The sequence below is a fragment of the Aquarana catesbeiana genome, linkage group LG03 (assembly GCF_042186555.1).
Source record: "Aquarana catesbeiana isolate 2022-GZ linkage group LG03, ASM4218655v1, whole genome shotgun sequence".
Classification (NCBI taxonomy): domain Eukaryota; kingdom Metazoa; phylum Chordata; class Amphibia; order Anura; family Ranidae; genus Aquarana; species Aquarana catesbeiana.
In genome coordinates, this window is record NC_133326.1 from 676791773 (window position 1) to 676817626 (window position 25854).

Sequence of the window (25854 nt, forward strand, 5' to 3'; positions counted from 1 at the left end):
TGACCCTGACGTGATTTGAACACGCAACCTTCTGATCTGGAGTCAGACGCGCTACCGTTGCGCCACAGAGTCACATGAGGTAATTCTGGTTATGTGGATCAATAGCATTTAGAGTCAAATAGTCAAATAGGTTTTTATTGCATTTTACAAGATAAAACAATAGTACACGGGTAGTGATCAGATGTTCCATACAGACCAATAGTATTTCAATAGTTTGAACATGAAAACTGGTGTATATACTCATTCATGGTCCATGAAAAACCCAGAAAACTCTGGTCAGTTAGCCGTGGTACTAATAATGCCAAGGTTGCTGGTTAGATCTCTATAAAAACTATGCAAATTCTTGAAGTTGAGTTTGTTTATGATGTAACATTTGTAATCTTTTTGTGTCCACCTTTGTATTTTTTCTAATTCTCTAGCCACTTGCCGACCGCAATATGTATATATATACGTTGTGCCTTGCAAGTGGTTTACCAGCATTATGGCTGAAGATATCAGCCATAACCCTGGTTCTTCTTTTTTTAACCAGCTGTCTCATTAAAGGAGTTTGAGTGGCTAATTGGCCGTTGGATCCCTTTGGCCGTTGGATCCCCCCCCTCCCGCCGCTCAGCGGTGTTTCTTAGGCTTACCGTTATTACCGGCACGCACATGAAATGATCCGACAGGTCACGCAGGTCATGCCCATAAAGGTTGCTAGAAACCAGATTGTCTCTGATCACCTCTACGGTCTTGGAGGACCAGAGCAACGACATGACGTCACTTCTGGTCTAGGGCGGGAGTACACAATTTTTATTTTTTTTTGCTTTTCAAGGAAAAGGAGAGATTTAGGGTCTTATTGACCTAGGCTAGACCTCCTCTGTAACTCTAAACAGGTAACCTGTAGACATGTGCAATTCATTTCGTTCCGAAATAGTACAGCCCCGGACCATTTGGCTGGCCAAAGACCAGAGCACTTTTTGCGATTCTACACTGCGTCGCTTTAACTGACAATTGCGCGGTCGTGCGACGTGGCTCCCAAACAAAGTCGACATCCTTTTTTCCCCACAAATAGAGCTTTCTTTTGATGGTATTTGATCACCTCTGCGGTTTTTATTTTTTGCACTATAAACAAAAAAAGAGCGACAATTTTGAAAAAAACGCATTATTTTTTACTTTTTGCTATAATAAATATCCCCAAAAAAATATACAAAAAAAAAAATTCCTCAGTTTAGGCCGATACGTATTCTTCTACATATTTTTGGTAAAAAAAAAATCGCAATAAGCAGACATTGTTTGGTTTGCGCAAAAGTTATCATCTACAAAATATGGGATAGTTTTATGGCATTTTTATTAATATTTTTTTTTTTACTAGTAATGGCGGCGATCAGCGATTTTTATTGTGACTGCGACATTATGGCGGACAAGTCGGACAATTTTGACACATTTTTGGGACCATTGGCATTAATACATCAATCAGTGCGATTAAAAATGCATCGATTACTGTAAAAATGTCACTGGCAGTGAAGGGGTTAACACGAGGGGGCAGTGAAGGGGTTAATGTGTGTCCTAGTTTGTGTTCTAACTGAAGGGGGATGTGGACAGTGCAGGAAAGCTAACAGATCGTTGTTCATACTCTGTATGAACAGACGATCTGTCAGTTCCCTGCTCAGAGAACCGGAAACGGTGTGTTTACACACACCGTTCTGGGTTCTCCATGTGCCCCGAGCGATCGCGGGAGCCTGTCGGTGATCGAGACCTTCGGGCACTCCCATCGGCTCGGGGAGCGAGCCAGCGGCGCTCACGTGCCCCCTAGTGGCCACAGGGCGAAGCGACGTTACATAACGTCGTTTCGCCCAGCCGTGCCATTCTGCCGCAGTACAACTGTGGCGGCTGGTCGATATGCGATTAAGGAATTTCGACAAATTTGTTAATTCGGAAATATCCGAGTTAACGAAAACCTGTTTAAAACATTTTTTTACGAATATTCGTAAATTGGAATGATCGAAAATTCGTAGATTTGTCAATTAGGAAATTCAGAAATTCAAAATTTGAATATCCGAAAATTCAAAAATCTGAAATAATAACTAACTAATGTGAAAGAAAATGGGAATACCACAATGCAAACAAGCTTAATTGGGTAATAGTAAAGTGCTAGGGCTAATATAGACTAAATGTGCAAAAAACACAATGAATTTGTGAAAATTAATTAAACAAGCATGTAGCCAGTGAAAATTCAAAATGTGCAAAAAAGCATATATACAACTCCAATTACGAAATTGCTTTACCAAGTGCTAGGCTTGAACTAAATGTGCCAAAAAAAATAAAATAATAATACATAAATATAAAATATTTATAAATAAATATAAATAAAATAAATAATATTTAGTTCAATCCTAGCACTTGGTAAAGCAATTTCATAATTGGAGTATATATGCATTTTTGCACATTTTGAGTTTTCACTGGCTACATACTTGTTTAATGAATTTTCACACAATTCATTGTGTTTTTTGCACATTCAGTCTATATTAGCACTAGCACTTTACTATTACCCAATTAAGCTTGTTTGCGCTGTGGTATTCCCATTTTCTTTCACATTTTTGACTTATGTCATGAACAGTACCATCAACTGTTTCTCTAATTAATATATATATAAGTGGATGATTTACTGTTTATAATAACTAATGAATAATAACTTAACTATTAAATCATAGGTATTGGAATTTCCTATCAAATTTGTCTGTTAGTGAACGTAACGAATACAAATTTATCCAAAGGTACGAATTATCCGAAATAACGAATGCCGTAACTAAACGAATAGAGCGTAACGAATTAATAATAATACATACCAATAATAATAATAATAATTAAAACTTTTTATTATATTTTATTATTATTTATTATTAATTAGTTCCTTTCCATTTGTTTAGATGCGGCATTCCTTATTTCGGATAATTCATAACTTTAGATAAATTCGTATTTGTTACATTTGCTAACAGCCAAATTTGAAATTAAATTCCAATACCTATAATTTAATAGTTTGTTTTTATTAGTTAGTTATTCTTTCGAATTTTCAGATTTTCTTTCTTATTTTTGGATTTTCCAATTTATGAATTTTCGAATGTATGAATTTTCGAATTTTCAAATTTACGAATTTACAAATTCACGAATTAAAAAATGTATGAATTTTCGAATTTACGAATTGTTGTCATAACGAATGACCCGAAAAACAAACAAAAAAACAAAACAAATTAAATGAAAACAAATTATTTTTTTCGGCAGTGCACATGTCTAGTAACCTGTAAAAATGTTTACAGTGTTGCCTATAGAGATTTTTAGGTACCGTAGTTTGTCGTCATTCCACGTCCAGTGCGCAATTTAAGAGCGTGTTTTAATGTTGTTTCCATATAAAATAATAAAAAGGATTTGATTTAAAAAAAAAAAAGCGTGGCATGTAAAGTATCTATTTACTCGGCGCAACATCATCTTTCATTTTTTACAAAAATTGGGGTACAAATTGTGTATTATTTTTTTAAACCGTCACTTCCAGTTTAGGGCGGGAGTAAACCATTTACTATTTTTTTTTTTAAGCAAAAGATTTTTTGCTTCTAAAGGTAAATGAGAGATTTGGGGTCTTACTGACCCCAGATCTCTCCATAAAATTCATTCTATTACAAGAGATGTTTACATTCCTTGTAATAGGAATACAAAGTGATCCAAAAATAAATAGGGGCAGTGTAAAAATAAAAAATAAAATAAATAAGTAAAAATGAACTCATGCATAAGTCGTGCACCCAGATGTAAACAGTGTGAGGTATTGTCGTAAACGAGCGAGAGCAATAATTCTAGCACTAGACCTCCTCTGCAACTCTAAAAAGGTAAAAGGTAAAAAAATTTAAAGCACTGTCTATAGAGGTTTTTAAGTATCGTAGTTTATCATCATTACTCTGTGCAACATCATCTTTTATTTTTTACAAAGAATTTGGATATATATTATGTATTATTTTTTTTTAATTTTTTAAAAAAAAATTTAAATTCATTCAAGTGTCTTTTTTTTCTTAGGAATTGCGTTTGAAAAACCTCTGCACAAATACCGCGTGACATAAAATAGTGCAACGATCACCATTTTATTCTCTAGGGTCTCTGCTAAAAAAAAAAATAATAATAATGTTTGGGGGTTCTAAGTAATTTTCGAGCAAAAAATACTGATTTAAACTTGTAAACAAAAAGTGCCAGAAAAGGCCTGGTCTTCAAATGTCTACTGGAGGAGGTAGTAGCTCGGTGACATCCTCCTCCATAATGTCCAATAAGATTGGTTGCTGTGTTTATATAGAAATATCTGTCTATGACAGGATACCGGACAATGATTTCCCTTCCTAGTTTTCTCTTGGTGTTTGCATGTCCACTTATGCACAATAGAATGTCATTCATTTCTAAAAGTCTTTTCTAAAAAAAAAAACAAAAATTTTAAAAACACCAGGCACGTAGACGAGGTGGCCGAGTGGTTAAGGCGATGGACTGCTAATCCATTGTGCTCTGCACGCGTGGGTTCGAATCCCATCCTCGTCGAGTGAGACCTTTTTTTGTTGCTGTGCTCTATTGATTGCTCAAGGTGAACGAGGCTTGTTGTCAGTTAAAAAATTAGAATTAGCATTAGCTAACCACTTGCTCTGTGGGCACTTATACCCCCTTCCTAACTAGGCCAATTTTCAGTGCTCTTACACTTTGAATGACATTTACTCAGTCATCCAACACTGTGCCCATATGACATTTTCGTCCTTTTTCGTTTGATGGTATTTAATCACCACTGTTTTTTTTTTTTTTTTTTTTTTGCTATGCTATAAATAATAAAATATAGAACATTTTTGTAAAAACATGCATTTTTCTTAATTCCTGAATAAAATTGTGCAGATTGGTAAATTTTCTTCTTAAATTTTGACCAAAATTTATACTGCTACATTACTTTGGCAAAAAAATAACCCAAATTAGTGTATATTATTTGGTCTTTGTGAAAGTTATAGAGTCTACAAGCTATGGAGGAAATCATTGTCTCATTTCTTGAGACACTAACAAGCCAGGAAAGGACAAACACCCCCCCCCCCCCCCCCCAAATGAACTTGGACCTTGGAAGGTAGACTTCCAAGCTATTTTCCTGACGCATCATGGCAGCACACACATTGGGTTGTAACTCCGCCTCCACAACCTGATAGGACTGGTTAGCTATAAGATTTGAAGAGGAGTCCACCTTTGCATTCTCCTTTTTTTCCTCACCTGGATGGATCGACTGGTTAGAGCTTGGAACCCCTTGCCGATTCGCCCCAGCTAGGTTCAGCCTCTCCTAGTTGGAAGCCCTGACTGTACAGCCTCCAGACGAGCTTTATGCAGGGAACCCCACTCTGATGGTCTCAGGGGTATGTCTTACTTATATTTTTCAAAAAGCCTTAAACAGGTTTAAAAATGCGCAGCGGTCTCCACCTCTTACCTTTTAAAGTTCAGTTTCTTACCACCTGGCAGGTTTCCACTGTATCTATAATAAATCATCTTTATTTTTTTTTCCTTAGTCTCCGTCTGAGCACGTTGGGCGCTGTAGTTCCTCGCCTTGCCTGTCCCATCATGGCGGCCGGCTCGGACTCATGGCGCCAGGAAATGACCTCTGCATGGTGGTGGATAGCCTGCACCCTCTTTCGCCAGCATCCAAAATGGCGCTGAACACCGCGGATAGCTAGGGCGCATGCGCGGCCCATGACGTCAGTGCCGCAGCGACAGCGCTTTATTTAAAAACCGCATTTCTGACATTTAGATGTTGTTTGTAGGGTAAGAGACCACCCTCCACTCAAGTACTGCTCCATTCATTTCTGCCTTGCTGGTCAATCTCTGTTCCTGCTGCTGGTAAGTCTTCCTCTCTCTCCCTCTCTTCTCAGCACTGGCAAAAAAAAAAAAAAAAAGAAATTTTTTTTTTTTTTTTGAATTATACATGTTAAAAAAAAAAAAAGAAGGGGAATTCTTTTCCTTTCTTTTCTCCCTTCATAGACACACTCTACTTTCTCCTATGGAGGCCGCTGCCACAGCAGACCATCCACGGACTACAAGGTAAGGGGGCATATAATGGGTAAGTAATGAAGAGGAGAAAAAAAGAGAGAACTGCCACTAATACCATCTTGTACTGGTAGATCCGGCAGGTCGTCAAGGTCATCACATTCTAAAAGAAAAGAGCGTTCACCTTCAAGACACTCTCATTCTCGGAGAAGTCATTTAAGATTCTCCCACCATAGAGATTCAACATCTTCTCACCAGCCTCGAGATGAGCAGTGTATCCGTCCTGCGGCTAATACCTGCTGGGTCTGTGGAGCGCAAGCGCTACCTGGCAAACTGGTATGCCAAACATGCTTCGACGAGGCAACCTGCGAAAAAGAAGCTGACGCAATACAGGCATCCAACATAATAAGAGAATCAGTAAAAGAATCCATTATGCAGGTAGCAACATCCGAATCAATTAGACAATCCACTTCGGCCTCAACTTCTTACGAACCCCAGGACTAAGAGGATTCACCAGAGGAGGAGGAAATACTAATACCCACTTCCTTCGACTTCGCACTAATAGATCCTTTTGCGAGATCAGTAAAAAGGCAATCGGATGGGAGGAAGAAAAGGACGCTCCTTGTAAACTAAGGAAATACTTTCCTAACCTACAAAGAGATCCCGAAACTTTTCCATTTATCGATGAGCTCGAAGAGCTAATAAAGGATGAGTGGCAAAAGCCAGATAAAAAATCTGGTCTAAATAATAGGCTAGCCAAGCTTTACCCACCGAGGGAACCAATGGTAAATCCGCTCATCTCAGCACCTGTGGTAGATTCCTCATTAATGCGCCTGGCGCGTCATGTAACCTTACCAATCGAAGATGCCATCACCTTTAGAGACATAATGGATCGAAAGATAGACCTCGATCTTAAAAAAGCCTATTCGGCGGCAGGAGGGGCCTGCAGGCTGGCAGTTACACTGGCAGCAGTCGGTAGAGCCATCACCAGCTGGTCATCTAACATCGAAAAATTATTACTAGAAGCAGCAGAACGGGAGAAAATCACTTCTGCTCTACAGGAACTCAGCCTGGCGGGAGACTTCGTGGCAGAGGCATCGGTGGATATCATAAGATCCTCAGCGAGAGCAATGTTGGCAGCAGTAACGTCCAGAAAAGCGTTGTGGCTAAAGCCCTGGGTCGCAGATGCGACTTCAAAATCCAGTTGGTGTAAAATACTATACGACGGAACAAACCTATTCGGGCCTAAGCTAGATTCTGCAATCTCGAAAGTTACTGGAGGTAAATCAGGTCTCATTCCCTCAGATAGGAGACCTAAACAGCAAAAAAACCCACCGTTTAGATGACATCTACCCGAAAGATATCGAGAAGCAAGGTCTTATAGGCCAGGGAAACAATTTAAGCGGAATTGGCAAAATCCACAACCATCTTTTGTGAGGGTGCAGAAGCCCAAAAACCCCAACTCAGGGGTTCAACAAAAGTCGTTTTGATGGCACGCAAGCCCAACCTGGGTGCGAGGTTGAGGCTATTTGCTCATGTATGGATACACTTTATAAGAGACCCCTGGACGATATCCACCATCCAAGAGGGTCACAGATGGACATTCAAACATAAGCCGCCCAGAGAGCTCTACAGAGTTACCAGACTACCGTCTTCCCTTCCGAAACAAAAACTTCTAACCAAGTATATCCTGGAATTACTACAAAAACAGGCAATCGTAGAGGTTCCACGGGAACAGAAAGGCACAGGATTCTATTCTCCTCTTTTTTTAGTAACAAAAAAGACTGGAGACTTGAGACCAGTACTCGATCTAAAAAGCATCAACAAAACGATTCTAGTCGAATCATTTAAGATGGAGAGCCTTCAATCAGTACTACTAGCAATAGGGACAATAGATTGGATGCTCTCGGTCGATTTGTCCGACGCCTATTTGCATATTCCCGTGCACCAAACCTTCCAGAAGTATCTACGCTTCGCAATAGGCCACCAACACTTTCAGTTTCAGAGCCTCCCATTTGGAATATCAACAGCTCCCAGGACCTTTACAAAAGTTTTGCTACCGGGAAAAAGGACTGAGAGTCCTACACTGTCCTCTCAACGACATACTACTCTTAGCCGACAGTCGACAAACTCTGCTTCTACATCGAACAATATTAATCTCCACACTCCAACAGTTTGGATGGATTATAAATTGGAAAAAGAGCAACCTGGTTCCGGCACAAAGAATCTTTTTTTTGGGAGCCGAGATAGACACCAGTTACAACACAGTCAGTCTTCCTCAAGCGAAAATAGATCCGCTGATACAGAAAATAGAGAAACTCCTAGCAGTACTTATCAGCCAGAACGTGTCTAAGCATCCTGGGTTCAATGTCTTCCACCTTCCTAATGGTCCAGTGGTCCCAATGGAACTCAAAAACATTCCAGAATTCGTTCCTAAAACAGTGGAACGGGTCATCAATGAACCAACGGATCATGATCAACCCGGCAGTGAAGAAGTCTGCATGGTGGTGGACTCAAATCAGCAACCTATCAGGTAGCCGTCCCATAATACCGCCACTACCAGAGATAATCACCACGGATGCCAGCCTCCAGGGGTGGGGGGCACATTATCAACATCAAGGGGCACAGGGCCGTTGGTCCTTTCACCCACAAGGTATAGTTTTAAACATTCTGGAACTCAGAACCGCCTGGAAAGCTCTACTAACATTCAGACCACTTCTTACAGGAAGAAACGTTCTCCTACGCATGGACAACACAGTGGCTGTGAATTACATTCACAGACAAGGAGGTACCCGGAGCAACACACTCATGGAGGAAGTTCGCCCTATAATCGAATGGGCTCAAGTTCACCTGACAGATATCAAGGCAATATATGTCCCGGCAGCACAGAACCAACTCGCGGACAACCTGAGCCAAATATTCATATCAAACAACGAGTGGTCTCTCAACCCTCAAGTATTTGCTCTTCTCACTCGCAAATGGGGGATCCCCGATGTGGATTTGGCAGCAACTCCACAGAACAACAAATGTCCCCGGTTCCTATCGAGAGCCACCTATCCAACTGCAGCAGGGATCGACTGTCTCCATCACCCATGGAGTTTCCACTTAGGATATATTTTCCCTCCGATTCCCCTAATAGCCAGATTTCTGTCCAGGCTGAGGAGATCGACGTCCATTGTCATAGCAGTATTGCCGTTCTGGCCGAGAAGGCCATGGTTTTTGACCATCCTACAACTAAACACAGAAGAGCCATTTCCGCTCCCAGTGACCCCAGATTTGCTCTCACAAGGCCCATTCCTTCACCCAGCACCGGAAAGACTACACCTAACGGCCTGGAGGTTGAAAGGGAGAGGCTACTAGACCAAGGGTGTTCACTTAGAGTAGTGAACACACTTCAACAGGCTAGAAAAGGGACAACGAACAACACATATAGCAAAATCTGGGAAAAATTCACCGCATTTTCGCAGCAACAGTCTTGGAACCCACTCTCTCCTTCAGTCTCTCAAGTCCTAGTGTCAGAGAACTCACACAGCAAGCACCCGTCTCCATGCAGCAGCTGCCAATCCTCATTCTGCTAATGCCAAGGTGCATGCACGGAACCATAGCCAGAGGCAAATGAGATCCAGGGTGGGCATGCACAATGGCACCTCTATGCGAATGCGCACACGCGCTAACGCGCGTCCGCGAGTGCCAAAGCGCTAATATGCTAACGCGCATGCGCCAATGTGCCAAAGTGCTAATGTGCTAAGTTGCTAATGCGCGTACTCACGTACGCTGGCGCCAATCCTGGCACACAGCACCCTATATAAACAGAGAGTCTGCCTAGCATCAGTGCTGGATTGTCTTCAGCATGTCCCTGTGTTCCTGTTGTTACTCTGCCTGATTGACCTTGTTCCTGAAAACCCAGCTATCTTCTGACCATTCTCTTGGATCTCCCCTGCCTGCTGAACCTGCCTCTACTTGCAATACTGACCTTGGCTTGAACTTATGATTACGCTCTGTCTCCTGATTCTGTACCCTGCTGCCCGTCTGTTGCCAACCCCTGCCTGTTCCTGACTACGGTTTTGCCTTCTGACTTGGTACCCCACTGCCAGCCTGTTGCCGACTCCTGCCTGTTCCTGATTCTGCAGTTGATCCTGATCTGGCTCCCGCTGAACAAGTTTGGTGATCAGTTTCCACATCTCCTCAGCAGAGGTTCCTATATCTCCAAGTTCCAGCCTCCTGCCTGCAGGCACCTGCACCCTTTCGTTGCCCTCGCACTCCCTGTACCCACCGCCAGGGGTGCTTGGACCGGAACCGTGCAAGAGGCCACCCTCATCATTTTGGGCTCCGCTGTAAGGTACGGGACACCTAGAGTTCCTACAACTAGGACTGTAGAAGGGGCTAGCCTCAAGCACTCTCAAAGTCCAGGTCTCTGCACTATCCGCAATGACGGGAACCAAATGGGCACTGGATCCGCTCATAATCCAATTCCAAAAAGCATGCCTGAAAATAAGGCCACCAAGAAAACCAACCTTTCCGACTTGGGATCTATCGATTGTATTAGAGGCTCTGTCTAGAGAACCCTTCTTTCCTCTGGAATCAGTATCCTTATGGGATCTACGTTTAAATTATCTTTCCTGGTCGCAATAACATCTGCCAAAAGAGTCTCAGAGTTACAAGCTCTACTAATCAAAGAGCCGCATCTGGTCTTTTACCCAGATAGACCATCAGATCAATTTATACCTAAGGTAGCATCTACCTTCCACTTCAACTCGGAGATCAATCTTCCAGTTTTTCTTACTAGTGAAGGGAATCCACATCCGTTGGACATTAAATCTGTTAACTCTATCTACTTAGAAGCTACCAAACAATTCAGAAAGACTGACAACCTTCTAGTCATACCACATGGCGCAAGAAAAGGCCAGGCAGCTTCCTCAAGAACAATAGCTTCTTGGCTAGTGAGAACCATCAAAAGAGCGTACCAAATTCGGCTACTCCCAATACCGGACAGATTAAAGGCCCACTCGACTAGAGCGGTAGCGACCTCCTGGGCAGCGTACTGTAGAGTGTCCTCAGAAACCATTTGCAAGGCTGCAACCTGGTCTTCCAGAAACACTTTCATATCACACTACAGAATAGACCCGGCTCAATTAACTACGGTTGAGTTCGGGAGATCAATCATTCAGTCTAATTCTTTTATACCCTGTACTTGAGCAAATAAAATCTTCTGAAAGCACCCACCCATATAGCGAGCTATTTCCCAATGTGTGTGCTGCCATGATGCGTCAGGAAAACGGAAAATTGTATACATACCTTTCCATAATTTTCCTTTTCTGACGCATCCCATGGCAGCACACAGGATCCCACCCCTCTAAGGTGATAGTTACTGAGAATGCAAAGGTGGACTCCTCTTCAAATCTTATAGCTAACCAGTCCTATCAGGTTGTGGAGGCGGAGTCACAACCCAATGTGTGTGCTGCCATGGGATGCGTCAGGAAAGGAAAATTACGGAAAGGTATGTATACAATTTTCTGTTTTTAAGAGGCATGGTGAGTTTTTTGAAGTTGTAATTTTTTCCCCAAATTCTTTGCAAAATTAAGATTTTTTTGTTTTCACAAAATTGTCATATTAATAGGTTATTTCTCTCACAAGGTATAGGCATACTTGCAACTACACCCCAAAATACATTCTGCTACTCCTGTGTATGGTGATACCACATGTGTGAGACTTTTTCACAACCTGGCCACATAGAGAGGCCCAACATGCAAGGAGCACCGTCAGATGTTCTAGGAGCATAAATTACACATCTAATTTCCTGACTACCTATTACACTTTTGAAGGCCCTGGAGCACCAGGAGAATGGAAATGTCCATAAAATGACCCCATTTTGAAAAGCAAACGCCCCAAAGTATATTCTACGAGGCATTATGAGTCTTTTGAACATGTCATTTTTTCCACAAGTTTTTTGAAAATGGCATTTTTTAAACGCATTTTTTTACGGCGCTGATGAGGAACCACTGATAGGGTGGCACTGATGAGCACTAATAGGGCACTGTAGTGGCACTGATGATCACTGTAGTGGCTCTGATGAGCACTAATTGGGCACTGTAGTGGCAATGATGATCACTTTAGTGGCACTGATGGCACTGTAGGGTACTGATGAGCACTGATTCTTCCAACAGTGGTAGGAATAGTGTCCCATCACTGGTGTCAGCGGGAGGAATAGTGTCCAATCATTAATATTAGTGGGAGGAATAGTGCCCATCATTGATGTCAGTGGAAGGAATAGTGTCCCATTACTCGTGTCAGTGGGAGGAATAGTGTCCCATTACTCGTGTCAGTGGGAGGAATAGTGCCCCATCATTGGTGTCAGTGGGAGGAATAGTGCCCCATCATTGGTGTCAGTGGGAGGAATAGTGTCCCATTACTCGTGTCAGTGGGAGGAATAGTGCCCCATCATTGGTGTCAGTGGGAGGAATAGTGCACCATCATTGGTGTCAGTGGAAGGAATAACACCCCATCATTGGTGTCAGTGGGAGAAATATTGTCCCATCATTATAGTGACTAGTAGGAATAGTGCCCCAAGAGCCAAATCAAGGCATGCAAAGGGCTACAGTTTGGAGACCATTGATTTAGAAAATGCTGATTCCCAGATTGGAACTAAAGCATGCTGATACAGATACAGCCAGACATTTAGCATTTTCAGAAGGAAAGCTGTCACCCCCCCCCATAATTCTCTTATGACAGAGTCACTTTAACTTAAAGTAATATTAAAGAGACATTAAATAAGTTGTAAACCCTTATGATTTTTCAATATAATGCATTCTATGCAATAAGCGTATATCGTTTTTTTTTTTTTTTTTGCAAAAGGTATCGCGCCTACAAATTATGGGATATTTTTATGGCATTTTTACTTATTTATTTATTTATTTTTTACTAGTAATGGTGCCGATCAGCGATTTTTAGTGGGACTGCGACATTGCGGACAATTCGGACACCTAACTGACACTTTTGACACTTTTTTGGAAACCAGTGACATAATTACAGTGAAGAGTGCTAAAAATGTGCACTGTTACTGTACTAATGAGACTGGCATCAAAGGGTTAAGTGTGTCCCTAGGAGGTGCTTGCTTACTGTGTGGGGGATGGACTCACTGGATGAACACAGAGTTCCGTGTTCACGCTTAGCAGGAACAGAAGATCTCTGTGAATGGAGATCTGCCTTGTTTACATTGACAGATCTCTGTTCTGCCTCTCTGTGAAACGATCGTGGGTGGCAGGCGGACATCGCGCCCGCCAAACTTGCTGATTGGCTCCCCCTCTGGCCAATCCACGCGCGCCTCCGGCGGTGCACATGTGACCAGCTGTCTATTGCACGAAATTACGTATAGGTACATTGTTTCGTGCAATAGAGCCGACCGGCCACAGTCGGCAAGTGGTTAACCTAAAATGATAATAAAATGATATTAAGGCAAGTAGTGCAAAGAATGCATTAACTGATTGCCAACCAGCCGCTGTCAATATACTGCAGCAGGTTGGCTCATTCCCGCGAATCGTCATACCGGTACGTCGGCTCCTTTAAGAGCTATAGCGGGCACGCACATTGCACAGCAGGGGAGCTGATGCACGTGACCAGCGGCTGCGATGTCCGCTGGCCAACCGCGATCGCTCCACAGAGAGGCAGAACAGGGATCTGTCAATCTAAACAAAGAGATCCCCGTTCTGACAGGGAAGCACAGCGTGATCGTCTGTTCCTAGTGATCAGGAACAGCGATCTCTCTCTGTACTCCCAGTCAGTCCCCTCCCCCCACAGTTAGAAACACCTCCCTAGGGAACACATTTACCCCTTGATCGCCCCCTAGTGTTAACCCCTTCCCTGCCAGTGACATTTACACAGTAATCAGTGCATTTTTATAGCACTGATAGCTGTATAAATGTCACTGGTCACAAAAAAGTGTCAAACGTGTCCGCAATGTCGCAGTCCCGCTAAAAATTGCTGATCACCACCATTACTAGTAAAAAAAATAATAATAATAAAAATGCCATAAATCCAGGGTTTTTTTTCAGCGGGAACGCGGGGGGAACGCAGTTCCGGCACCTCCAGGACTGAATGTATGTAATGGCAAGGGGTGTTGGGGAGTGCTGCAGGGTCTGTTGATACTGGCTGCTGGGGGATCCATTGTTGTGGGAGAGGACCTATTTTTGCAGTGGGTCTATTGTTGCTGGGGAGGTCTATTGTTGCTGGGAGGTCAGTTGTTGCTAGGAGGGATCTACTGTCTAGGGAGGGGCCTATTGTTGCTGGCTGCTGGAGGGTCTATTGATGCTGGCTGTGGGGAGATTTGTTGTTGCTGGGGGGGGGGGTATATTTTTGCATGCAGTCTATTGTTGCTGGGGGGGTTTTTTTTGTTAATGAGGGGGTCTATTGTTTCTGCCTGCAGGGGATCTGTTTTACTGCTTTTCTTGTTATCATTGACAAATTCCATACAAAATACTTAGCACCACAAATGTTACTTAGTTCTGTATTCTCTAAAAGGGGTGGTGCTGAGAGGTGGGTAGGGGGCTGGAACCAAGGGACAGTACTCGGGGGTGGGTAGAGAGTGGAGACAAGGAGTGACTCTGAAAGGGGAGTTCCTGTACCTAGTCTCTGAAGCCCTGCATAAATCTATCCCCTGTTTTGTAGATCCCCAATCAATAAGACTTATTTTGATTTTTTACCAAAAATATGTAGAGGAATACATATTGGCCTAAACTGATGAAGAAATTATTTTTTTTTACTTTTTTTTGGATATTTATTATAGCAAAAAGTAAAAAATATTGTTTGTTTTTCAAAATTGACGGGTTTTTTTGTTTATAGCGCAAAAAATAAAAACCGCAGAGGTGATAAAATACCACCAAAAGAAAGCTCTATTTGTGGGAAAAAAAAGGACGTCAATTTTATTTGGGTACAATGTCGCACGACCGCGCAATTGTCAGTTAAAGCGACACAGTGCCATATCGCAAAAAATGGCCTGGTCATTAAGGGGGAAAATCTTCCGGGGCTGAAGTGCTTAAAGCTAAAAAACCTGCAAATGTATTTAAATGCACAGTGTAGTTGAACATATTGTTATCAATCAATGGAAGTTATTGAAAGCAAAGGACTGTGTCAAAACGCTTGGCCCGTACGGGGATTGAACCCGCGACCTTGGCGTTATTAGCACCACGCTCTAACCAACTGAGCTAACCGGCCATTGAAGATGAGGTGGTCTTCTATGTCAATATCAGTGTGAAAAAGTCGATATTTTATACTTCTTGATCTTTGTTTTAATTGCAATTGATGATAAAAAGCAATTTTTTAAAACATTTTTGGATAGAGTGGAGACGGCTTAGGCATTAGAGATTTTCCCTCTCTATATCCCTTTCATGACTAAGCCTATTTTTGAAATTTGGTGTTTACAAGTTAAAATCCGTATTTTTTGCTAGAAAATTACTTAGAACCCCCAAACATTATATATATATTTTTAGCAGAGAATCTAGAGAATAAAATAGAGATTGTTGCAATATTTTATATCACACGGTATTTGTGCAGCGGTGTTTTTGGGAAAAGGGACACTTTCATGAATTTTAAAAAATCCAAACAGTAAAGTTACCCCAATTTTTTTGTATGTAGCAATTACCCCCGAAGGAGCTGTTGATTTTGATCGGGCCTGTTCTCTGATATCTTACACCCCTTAAACTTTGTTCAATCCCCTTGACACAGCTGTAGTGCAGTGTTATAATGATGCTAATACAAATTATAATTCAATATATTACCTGAGTGTTTGGTGCTCCACCTACAGGAGAAATACAACACTGCGCACAAGAATTTGTGGTTAACCAGAATTACTTCTTTTACTGAAGTGATATTAAAAGTAATTACAATAACTATGCGATCACACCAACGTAGTGTGAAAGCACAGTGGATATTCACAACAATCTTAGAACACAAATATATGCTTATATACATATATATATATATATATATATATATATAATTTTCTTAAATAGATCCCCTATTAGCGTGTCTCCAGGTGGGACCAGTGTTCAAAGTGAAATTGTCTTAACTCCGGACACCTTCCGACCTCCAGCACACTGTAGCAGGCGCAAAGACACAGGAACATAAATGCCCCACAATATAGACACTAGGGAGCTCCCCCTGCTTTGACAGTACAGTCACTCTCTTTTATGACTAAACGCGGAGCCCCGCGATGAAAGGAATAGTCCTGTCATCTTCAGTCTTCAATACTTGTAATCCACAGGGTTTCCCTTTGGCCAATTGCTCGGTGCGAAGTGGTGCACAAAAATAAATTAGAGTCAGGCTAATGGGTTGAATACTCTTACTTGAAAGGAACAAACATCCAGTATCAATTCCTGTATGTTGAAATCTGATTGTAAATCTGTGCAAATGTGATTTTCCCAACTGAATTGTTCCGTGGGACTATCAGTCCCAGCAACACTCTGTAATAACTCTGAATGTGTGTAGTGTGGAACAAACTTCTGGGCGTTAACCCTCTCACCTCACTGGATCCGGACAGATGGGTGTCTCCACTCCGTAAGTTCTCAGTCTGTATGGAGTTGCAATCACGCTGTTGCGCTGTTCCGCTTATACGATGACCGGGAGTCCTCGGTTACCTCCCTCTCGGGTCTCCGGAACGATCACTTCTGCTGCTCCATCACACTGTCATCAATGGCAGGATTGCTGGCTGCTGTTCCGCTTCTTCACAGGATAGGCCGCAACCCTGTGGGACACCCACAGAGTCCTGCTGCCGGCCACGCGTCCCAGGAACAAGAAAGCTAAGATGGCTGCTCCCAGCCTTTTTATAGTCTCCCCACAATGCAGTTCTTCACCCTGAGATTTGTGGGAGTCATTGAGCATTGTGGGTAGGTCAAGTTAATGTCCAGAAGTAAACAAACAAAATACTTCCATGTCAAACTTTTGAACAATGAAAGAAATATAAATGTGCTGTAATTATATATATTTTGACCGCTAGATGGCGCCACATACCAACTTATTAACCTTACAGCATTGCAAATATTTAAAAACAAATATTGTCAGCGCTACATGTATAATGTGAAAGATGATGTTACGCCGAGTAAATAGATACAAAACATGTAACGCTTTATAATTGCACGCACTCGTGGAATGGTGATAAACTACGGTACCTAAGAATTTCCATAGGCGACGCTTTAAATTTTTTTTACAGTTACTAGGTTAGAGTTACAGAGGAGGTCTAGTGGTAGAATTATTGCACTCGCTCTGACAATTGCGACGATACCTCACATGTGTGATTTGAACGTCGTTTACATATGCGGGCACGACTTCCGTATGCGTTTTCTTTGCTGCGCGAGCTCGCGGGGACGGGGCGCTTTTAAAAACAAAATTCTTATTTATTTTATTTATTTTTATATTTATAAATTGTGCTTAAAAAAAATGTTTTTTTGATGACTTTTATTGCTGTCACAAGGAATGTAAACATCCCTTGTGACAGTAATAGGTGGTGACAGGTACTCTTTATGGAGGGATCGGGGGTCTAAAAGACCCCCGATCCCTCCTTCGCACTTCAAAGTATTCAGATTGCCGAAAGCGGCGATTCTGAATACTGTGTATTTTTAAAAAACGGGAAGTGACGTCATGACATCGCTTCCGTGTTTACGATTAGGAGGCTGGAACGACCCCGAGCCGCCGGAGGCGTCCGATTGGTCATCGGGCCTCGCGATGGAACGGGAGGCCCGGTAAGAGCGACGGGAGGGGGGACGTCCCCTCCTGCTCCTCCGGTATAACAGCCGAGTGGCTTTTAGCCGCATCGGTTGTTATACTCGGATAGCCGATTGCCCGCTCTGAACAACGGTACCGGGATGATGCCTGCAGCTGCGGGCATCATCCAGGTATAAACCCGAGGCCGCACATCTGCGTACAGTCGGCGGGAAGGGGATATATCCCATTTACCAATAAATAAATTTGAGTTATCCCCAGAACAGGAATAGTGGAGAAATCTTCCAATGGGGACACCAGCTCACATGATAATCAGGGAGTCCATCACTTCCAAAGGCTAAGGAATAGGAAAATAAGGGGAATCTCCATTAGCTCTACCTTATTATTTATTCTATTCTTTACCCAATTAATAGATGATTGCCAGTGATTAGTGTCAGAATCGCACCACCCTGAGTTGTCATTCAGAGCAGTGGGGGAGATCGTGTAATCAGCACTCATCCTCCTCCATTCATCATTTCTGTTTCTCCATAAGGAGGAACAGGTAAGGATTAACCTCACTGACAATACAATGTAACAGTTTCACAAAAGACCCAATATTATGACATCCTCACTCAGCTCAGGGAGACATTTTTACTGGCAGGCTCTATTGTTTATTTTATTTTTCAAAATTACAAATTCCACCTTTTTACACTTTTTTTTGACTCTATTGCTTCTAATACAACTCAAACCGATCGAATATAAATGACCCAGGATTTCCTTCCCATGATTCCTGTGTGATATTTGCATACAGGAAGTGACGCGCAGGAGGATGTGGCCAAACTGCTTGTTATATCACTTTTGCCCCTAAAAATAACCATCATTTACCCCCCCCCATTAAATTTGACATTAAGGAGTCTATGTATAAAAACTGCACACAGTGAGAATGAAAATTTGCTGTATTTTCCCTAATATGATTAGCTCCACTATCATCAGCGCCATCTAGTGGTTTTAATGTGTTTTTCTACTGTTTGCCTAATTTCTGGGGGGGGGGGGGGGAAGCACTATGGCCACTAGGTGGCACTGATGATATAGGAACTATGTGCATCAGAGAAAATACAGCAATTTTTGCTCTGAATATGTGAATATTTTATACAGGTACATATACTGTGGCCAGTCGGTAAGTGGTTAACTTAAAATGATAATAAAGTGATATTAAGGCAAGTAGTGCAAAGAATGCATTAACCGCTTGCTGACCAGCCGCTGTCAATATACTGCAGCAGGTCGGCTCGTTCCCGTGAATCGCCATAACGGCACGTTGGCTCCTTTAAGAGCTATAGTGGGCATGCATGTTGCGCAGCAGGGGAGCTGATGCACGTGGCCAGCGGCCACCCGTGATTGCTCCACAGAGAGGCAGAACGGGGATCTGTCAATCTAAACAAAGAGATCCCTGTTCTGACAGGGAAGCACAGCGTGATCGTCTGTTCCTATTGATCAGGAACAGCGATCTCTCGGTACTCCCAGTCAGTCCCATCCCCCCCCCACAATAAGAAACACCGCCCTAGGGAACACATTTAACCCCTTGATCGCCCCCTAGTGTTAACCCCTTCCCTGCCAGTGACATTTACACAGTAATCAGTGCATTTTTATAGCACTGATCGCTGTATAAATGTCACTGGTCACAAAAAAGTGTCAAACGTGTCCGCAATGTCGCAGTCCTGCTTAAAATTGCTGATCACCACCATTACTAGTGTAAAAAAAAAAAAATGCCATAAATCCTGGGCTTTTTCTCAGCGGGAACGCGGGGGAACGCAGTTCCGGCACCTCCAGGACTGAATGTATGTAATGGCAAGGGGTGTTGGGGAGTGCTGCAGGGTCTGTTGATACTGGCTGTTGGGGGATCCATTGTTGTGGGAGAGGACCTATTTTTGCAGTGGGTCTATTGTTGCTGGGGAGGTCTATTGTTGCTGGGAGGTCAGTTGTTGCTAGGAGGGATCTACTGTCTAGGGAGGGGCCTATTGTTGCTGGCTGCTGGAGGGTCTATTGATGCTGGATGCGGGGAGATTTGTTGTTGCTGGGGGGGGTATATTTTTGCATGCAGTCTATTGTTGCTGGGGGGATTTTTTTTGTTAATGAGGGGGTCTATTGTTTCTGTCTGCAGGGGATCTGTTTTACTGCTTTTCTTGTTATCATTGACAAATTCCATACAAAATACTTAGCACCACAAATGTTATTTAGTTCTGTATGCTCTAAAAGGGGTGGTGCTGGGAGGTGGGTAGGGGGCTGGAACCAAGGGACAGTACTCGGGGGTGGGTAGAGAGTGGAGACAAGGAGTGACTCTAAAAAGGGGAGTTCCTGTACCTAGTCTCTGAAGCCCTGCATAAATCTATCCCCTGTTTTGTAGATCCCCAATCAATACCAACTTATTGTGATTTTTTTTTACCAAAAATATGTAGAATACATATTGGCCTAAACTGATGAAATGTGTTTTTTGTTACTTTTTTTTGGATATTTATTATAGCAAAAAGTAAAAAATAGTTTGTTTGTTTTTTTCAAAATTGTCAGTTTTTTTGTTTATAGCGCAAAAAATATAAACTACAGAGGTGATCAAATATCACCAAAAGAAAGCTCTATTTGTGGGAAAAAAATGGACGTCAATTTTATTTGGTTACAACGTCGCACAACCGCGCAATTGTCAGTTAAAGCGACGCAGTGACGTATCGCAAAAAATGGCCTGGTCATTAAGGGGGAAAATCTTCCGAGGCTGAAGTGGGAAAGGCAAAAAAAAAAAAGAAAAACCTGCAAATGTATTTAAATGCGGTGTAGTTGAACATATTGTTATCAGTCACTGAAAGGAAAGTATTGTGTCAAAACACGGGGGGGATCGAACTTGGCGTTATTAGCACCACGCTCTAACCAACTGAGCTAACCGGCCATGGAAGGGGTGCTCTTCAATGTCAATATCAGTGTGAAAAAGTTATTTTATATTTGATCTCTGTTTTAATTGCAATTCATAATAAAATGCATTTTTTTTTAAATTTTTGGATAGAGTGGAGAGGGATTAGGAATTAGAGATTTTCCCTCTCTATATATCCCATTTACCAATAAAAAAAAAAAAAGTTCTCTCCAGAACAGGAATAGAGGAGAAATCTTCCAATGGTCGGGACACCAGTTTAAACGATAATCAGAGAGTCCTTCACTTTCTCTTTTGGCTAAGATACAGATTAGAAGGAAAATCTCCTTTAGCTCTATCTTATTATTTAATATAATTATTCTGTTCTTTAACCAATTAATAGATGATTGCCAGTGAGTAGTGTCAGAATCACACCACCCTGAGTTGTCATTCAGAGCAGTGGGGGAGATCATGTAATCAGCACTCATCCTCCTCCATTCATCATTTCTGTTTCTCCATTAGGAGGAACAGGTAAGGATTAACCTCACTGACAATACAACATAATACCCTCACACAAGACCCAATATTATGACATCCTCACTCAGCTCAGGGAGACATTATTCCTGCTCGGCTCTATGATTTATTTTATTTTCCAAAATTACAAACTCCCCTTTTTACACTTTTTTGAGTCTCTTCCTTGTAATACAATTCAAACAGATTTAATATAAATGACAGGCCAAAAAAGAAAAAATAACCCTTTTACCTGGCCGGGTCAACACTTATACGTTGCCAGACATCGCATGTGATTCGCTCCACATTGCTGTGAACATCACATGTGATGCAAATTCAGCCCTACAGTTTGTAGGGCTGAAATTGCATCGCATCGCATCGGCACCAAAATGGTGCAGGACCCTTTTTTTTTTTTTTTTGTCTACACTGGAATCGGATTTTCAAACTCACTCAACTCAATTCCATCCGATTTCACAGGTCACCCTGCATTCTGAGAACTGATTTGGGGGTGTCATCAACTTTGTATATACGCGTTCAGCAGTTTGCAGAGAACTGCCTGCAATTCAGGAACCACACCAGTATGATGGCAGCATTGTTGTATTTATTAATCAGTATGATTGTTCTGCTGTTAAACCAATGAAAATTGTGATTGCCAGTGATTAGTGTCAGAATTGCACCACCCTGAGTTGTCATTCAGAGCAGTGGGGGAGATCGTGTAATCAGCACTCATCCTCCTCCATTCATCATTTCTGCTTCTCCATAAGGAGGAACAGGTAAGGATTAACCTCACTGACAATACAACACTCTCACAAAAGACCCAATATTATGACATCCTCACTCAGCTCAGGGAGACATTATTACTGCTCGGCTCTATTATTTATTTTATTTTCCAAAATTACAAATTCCCCCTTTTTACACTTTTTTTTTAGTCTATTCCTTTTAATACAATTCAAACCGATCGAATATAAATGACCCAGGATTTCTTTCCCATGATTCCTGTGTGATATTTGCATACAGGAAGTGACGCGCAGGAGGATGTGGCCAAATTGCTTGTTATATCACTTTCGCCCCTAAAAATAGCCATCATTTACCCCCCCCAATTAAATTTGACATTAAGGAGTCTATGTATAAAAACTCCACACAGTGAGAATGAAAATTTGCTGTATTTTCCCTAATATGATTAGCTCCACTATCATCAGCGCCATCTAGTGGCCTTAATGTGTGTTTCTACTGTTTGCCTAATTTCTGGGGGGAAAAAAAGCACTATGGCCACTAGGTGGCACTGATGATATAGGAACTATGTGCATCAGAGACAATACAGCAATTTTTGCTCTGAATATGTGCATATTTTATACAGGTACATATACTATGGCCAGTCGGCAAGTGGTTAACTTAAAATGATAATAAAGTGATATTAAGGCAAGTAGTGCAAAGAATGCATTAACCGCTTGCTGACCAGCCGCTGTCAATATACTGCAGCGGGTCGGCTCGTTCCCGCGAATTGCCATACCCGTACGTCAGCTTCTTTAAGAGCTATAGCGGGAACGCATGTTGCATAGCAGGGGAGCTGATGCGCGTGGCCAGCGGCCGCGATGTCTGCTGGCCACCCGCGATCGCTCCACAGAGAGGCAGAAAGGGGATCTGTCAATCTAAACAAAGAGATCCCCGTTCTGACAGGGAAGTACAGAGTGATCGTCTGTTCCTAGTGATCAGGAACAGCGATCTCTCTCTGTACTCCCAGTCAATCCCCTCCCCCCACAATTAGAAACACCTCCCTAGGGAACACGTTTAACCCCTTGATCGCTCCCTAGTGTTAACCCTCTTCCCTGCCAGTGACATTTACACAGTAATCAGTGCATTTTTATAGCACTGATCGCTGTATAAATGTCACTGGTCACAAAAAAGTGTCAAACGTGTCCGCAATGTCGCAGTCCTGCTTAAAATTGCTGATCACCACCATTACTAGTAAAAAAAATAAAAATAATAATAATAATGCCATAAATCTATCCCCTATTTTGAAGGTCCCCAATCAATATACACTTATTACGATTTTTGTTTACCAAAAATATGTAGAGGAATACATATTGGCCTAAACTGGGGAAGAAATTTTTTTTTTTAACTTTTTTTTGGATATTTATTATAGCAAAAAGTAAAAAAATATATATTTTTTTTTCAAAATTGTCGCCGTTTTTTTGTTTATAGCGCAAAAAATAAAAACTGCAGAGGTGATCAAATACCACCAAAAGAAAGCTCTATTTGTGGGAAAAAAAGGACGTCAATTTTGTTTGGGTATAACGTCGCACGACCGCGCAATTGTCAGTTAAAGCAACGCAGTGACGTATTGCAAAAAATGGCCTGGTCATTAAGGGGGAAAATCTTCCAGGGCTGAAGTGGTTAAGGCAAAAAAAAAGAAAAAACCTGCAAATGTATTTAAATGCACAGTGTAGTTGAACATATTTTTATCAGTCACTGGAAGTTACTGAAAGCAAAGATACTGTGTCAAAACAATTGGCCCGTACGGGGATCGAACCCGCGACCTTGGCGTTATTAGCACCACGCTCTAACCAACTGAGCTAACCGGCCATAGAAAGGGTGGTCTTCAATGTAAATATCAGTGTGAAAAAGTCATTTTACACTCCTTGATCTTTTTTTTTAATTGCAATTGATAATAAAAGGCATTTTTTTTTTAAATTTTTGGATTCTATTTACCAATAAAAAAAATTTGAGTTATCCCCAGAACAGGAATAGTGGAGAAATATTTCAATGGGGATACCAGCTCAGATGATAATCAGGGAGACCTTCACTTCCTCTTTTGACTAAGAAATAGAAAATGAAGGAAAATCTCCTTTAGCTCTACCTTATTATTTAATATAACTATTCCGCTCTTCAACAATTTGATAGATGATTGCCAGTGATTAGTGTCAGAATTGCACCACCCTGAGTTGTCATTCAGAGCAGTGGGGGAGATCAGTGTAATCAGCACTCATCCTCCTCCATTCATCATTTCTGTTTCTCCATTAGGAGGAACAGATAAGGATCAACCTCACTGACAATACAACATAACAATCACACATAAGACCCAATATTATGACATTCTCACTCAGGTCAGGGAGACATTATTACTGCCAGGCTTTATGACTTATTTTCTTTTCCAAAATTACAAATTCCCCCTTTTTACACTTTCTTTGAGTCTATTCTTTTTAATACAATTCAAACAGATCTGATATAAATGACACAGGCTAAAAAAGAAATAAAAAATAACCCTTTTACGTAACTGGCCGGGTCAACACTTATGCGTTGCCAGACATCACATGCAATGCAAATTCAGCCCTACAGTTTGTAGGGCTGAAATCAAATTGCATCGCATCGCATCGCATCGCATTCGCACCAAAATGGTGCAGGACCCTTTTTTTTTTTTTTTGTCTACACTGGAATCGGATTTTCACACTCACACGACTCAATTCCATCCGATTTCACAGGTCACACTGCATTCTGCCAACTGATTTAACACCATGAGTAATGCTGAAAATGTGCCCAGTGACTGTCAATTTGCTAATCCTGTGTGCAGCAATGCTGTGCCTGCTAATGCTGCAGTGCAGCAAAAGTTACATTTAAAAAATGTCATTTCTGCAGAGGAACCACAAGTGTCAGCTGAACCTATTAACCCTCCTTTAGCTGAGTCCAAAGCTGTTTGCCCGACAGCTGCTGAAGACTCTACAGCGCAGCTTCAGGCGACAGCTGGTATTGCAGCAGAAACTGTGACTATTCCTGATGGGAAATCAAATGTGTGTGTGTGACTAATAGCAATCGTCCGCAAGTGTGATGGATAATCGTCCCAGCTCAGTCATAGTTACATAGTTACATAGTAGGTGAGGTTGAAAAAAAGACACAAGTCCATCAAGTCCAACCTATGTGTGTGATTATGTGTCAGTATTTCATTACATATCCCTGTATGTTGCGGTCATTCAGGTGATTATCTAATAGTTTCTTGAAGCTATCAATGCTCCCCGCTGAGACTACCGCCTGTGGAAGGGAATTCCACATCCTTGCCGCTATTACAGTAAAGAACCCTCTACGTAGTTTAAGGTTAAACCTCTTTTCTTCTAATTGTAATGAGTGGCCACGAGTCTTATTAAACTCTCTTCTGCGAAAAAGTTTTATCCCTATTGTGGGGTCACCAGTACAGTATTTGTAAATTGAAATCATATCCCCTCTCAAGCATCTCTTCTCCAGAGAGAATAAGTTCAGTGCTCGCAACCTTTCCTCATAACTAAGATCCTCCAGACCCTTTATTAGCTTTGTTGCCCTTCTTTGTACTCGCTCCATTTCCAGTACACCCCTCCTGAAGACTGGTGCCCAGAACTGGACAGCATACTCTAGGTGCGGCCGGACCAGAGTCTTGTAGAGCGGGAGAATTATCGTTTTATCTCTGGAGTTGATCCCCCTTTTAATGCATGCCAATATTCTGTTTGCTTTATTAGCAGCAGCTTGCATGCCATTGCTGAGCCTATCATCTACTAGGACCCCCAGGTCCTTTTCCATCCTAGATTCCCCCAGAGGTTCTCCCCCCAGTGTATAGATTGCATTCATATTTTTGCCACCCAAATGCATTATTTTACATTTTTCTACATTGAATCTCATTTGCCATGTAGTCGCCCACCCCATTAATTTGTTCAGGTCTTTTTGCAAGATTTCCACATGCTGAGGAGAAGTTATTGCCCTGCTTAGCATAGTATCGTCTGCAAATACAGAGA

General features: G+C 41.8%; 8 non-coding genes across 8 annotated transcripts; 1 reads left to right on the forward strand and 7 right to left on the reverse strand.

Moving 5' to 3' along the window:
• TRNAW-CCA (transfer RNA tryptophan (anticodon CCA)) lies at positions 1-72 on the reverse strand. The gene has a single exon. It is a non-coding gene; the product is annotated as a tRNA-Trp (tRNA).
• A 4391-nt stretch (positions 73-4463) lies between these two features.
• On the forward strand, positions 4464-4545 carry TRNAS-GCU (transfer RNA serine (anticodon GCU)). The gene has a single exon. It is a non-coding gene; the product is annotated as a tRNA-Ser (tRNA).
• A 10600-nt stretch (positions 4546-15145) lies between these two features.
• Positions 15146-15219, reverse strand: TRNAI-AAU (transfer RNA isoleucine (anticodon AAU)). The gene has a single exon. It is a non-coding gene; the product is annotated as a tRNA-Ile (tRNA).
• A 2934-nt stretch (positions 15220-18153) lies between these two features.
• On the reverse strand, positions 18154-18285 carry LOC141135749 (U8 small nucleolar RNA). Its single transcript, XR_012243607.1, has one exon. It is a non-coding gene; the product is annotated as a U8 small nucleolar RNA (small nucleolar RNA).
• A 2727-nt stretch (positions 18286-21012) lies between these two features.
• On the reverse strand, positions 21013-21144 carry LOC141135750 (U8 small nucleolar RNA). Its single transcript, XR_012243608.1, has one exon. It is a non-coding gene; the product is annotated as a U8 small nucleolar RNA (small nucleolar RNA).
• A 620-nt stretch (positions 21145-21764) lies between these two features.
• On the reverse strand, positions 21765-21896 carry LOC141135748 (U8 small nucleolar RNA). Its single transcript, XR_012243606.1, has one exon. It is a non-coding gene; the product is annotated as a U8 small nucleolar RNA (small nucleolar RNA).
• Positions 21897-23609: 1713 nt separating this feature from the next.
• On the reverse strand, positions 23610-23683 carry TRNAI-AAU (transfer RNA isoleucine (anticodon AAU)). The gene has a single exon. It is a non-coding gene; the product is annotated as a tRNA-Ile (tRNA).
• Positions 23684-24020: 337 nt separating this feature from the next.
• Positions 24021-24153, reverse strand: LOC141135751 (U8 small nucleolar RNA). The gene has a single exon (XR_012243609.1). It is a non-coding gene; the product is annotated as a U8 small nucleolar RNA (small nucleolar RNA).
• Positions 24154-25854: the final 1701 nt, after the last annotated feature.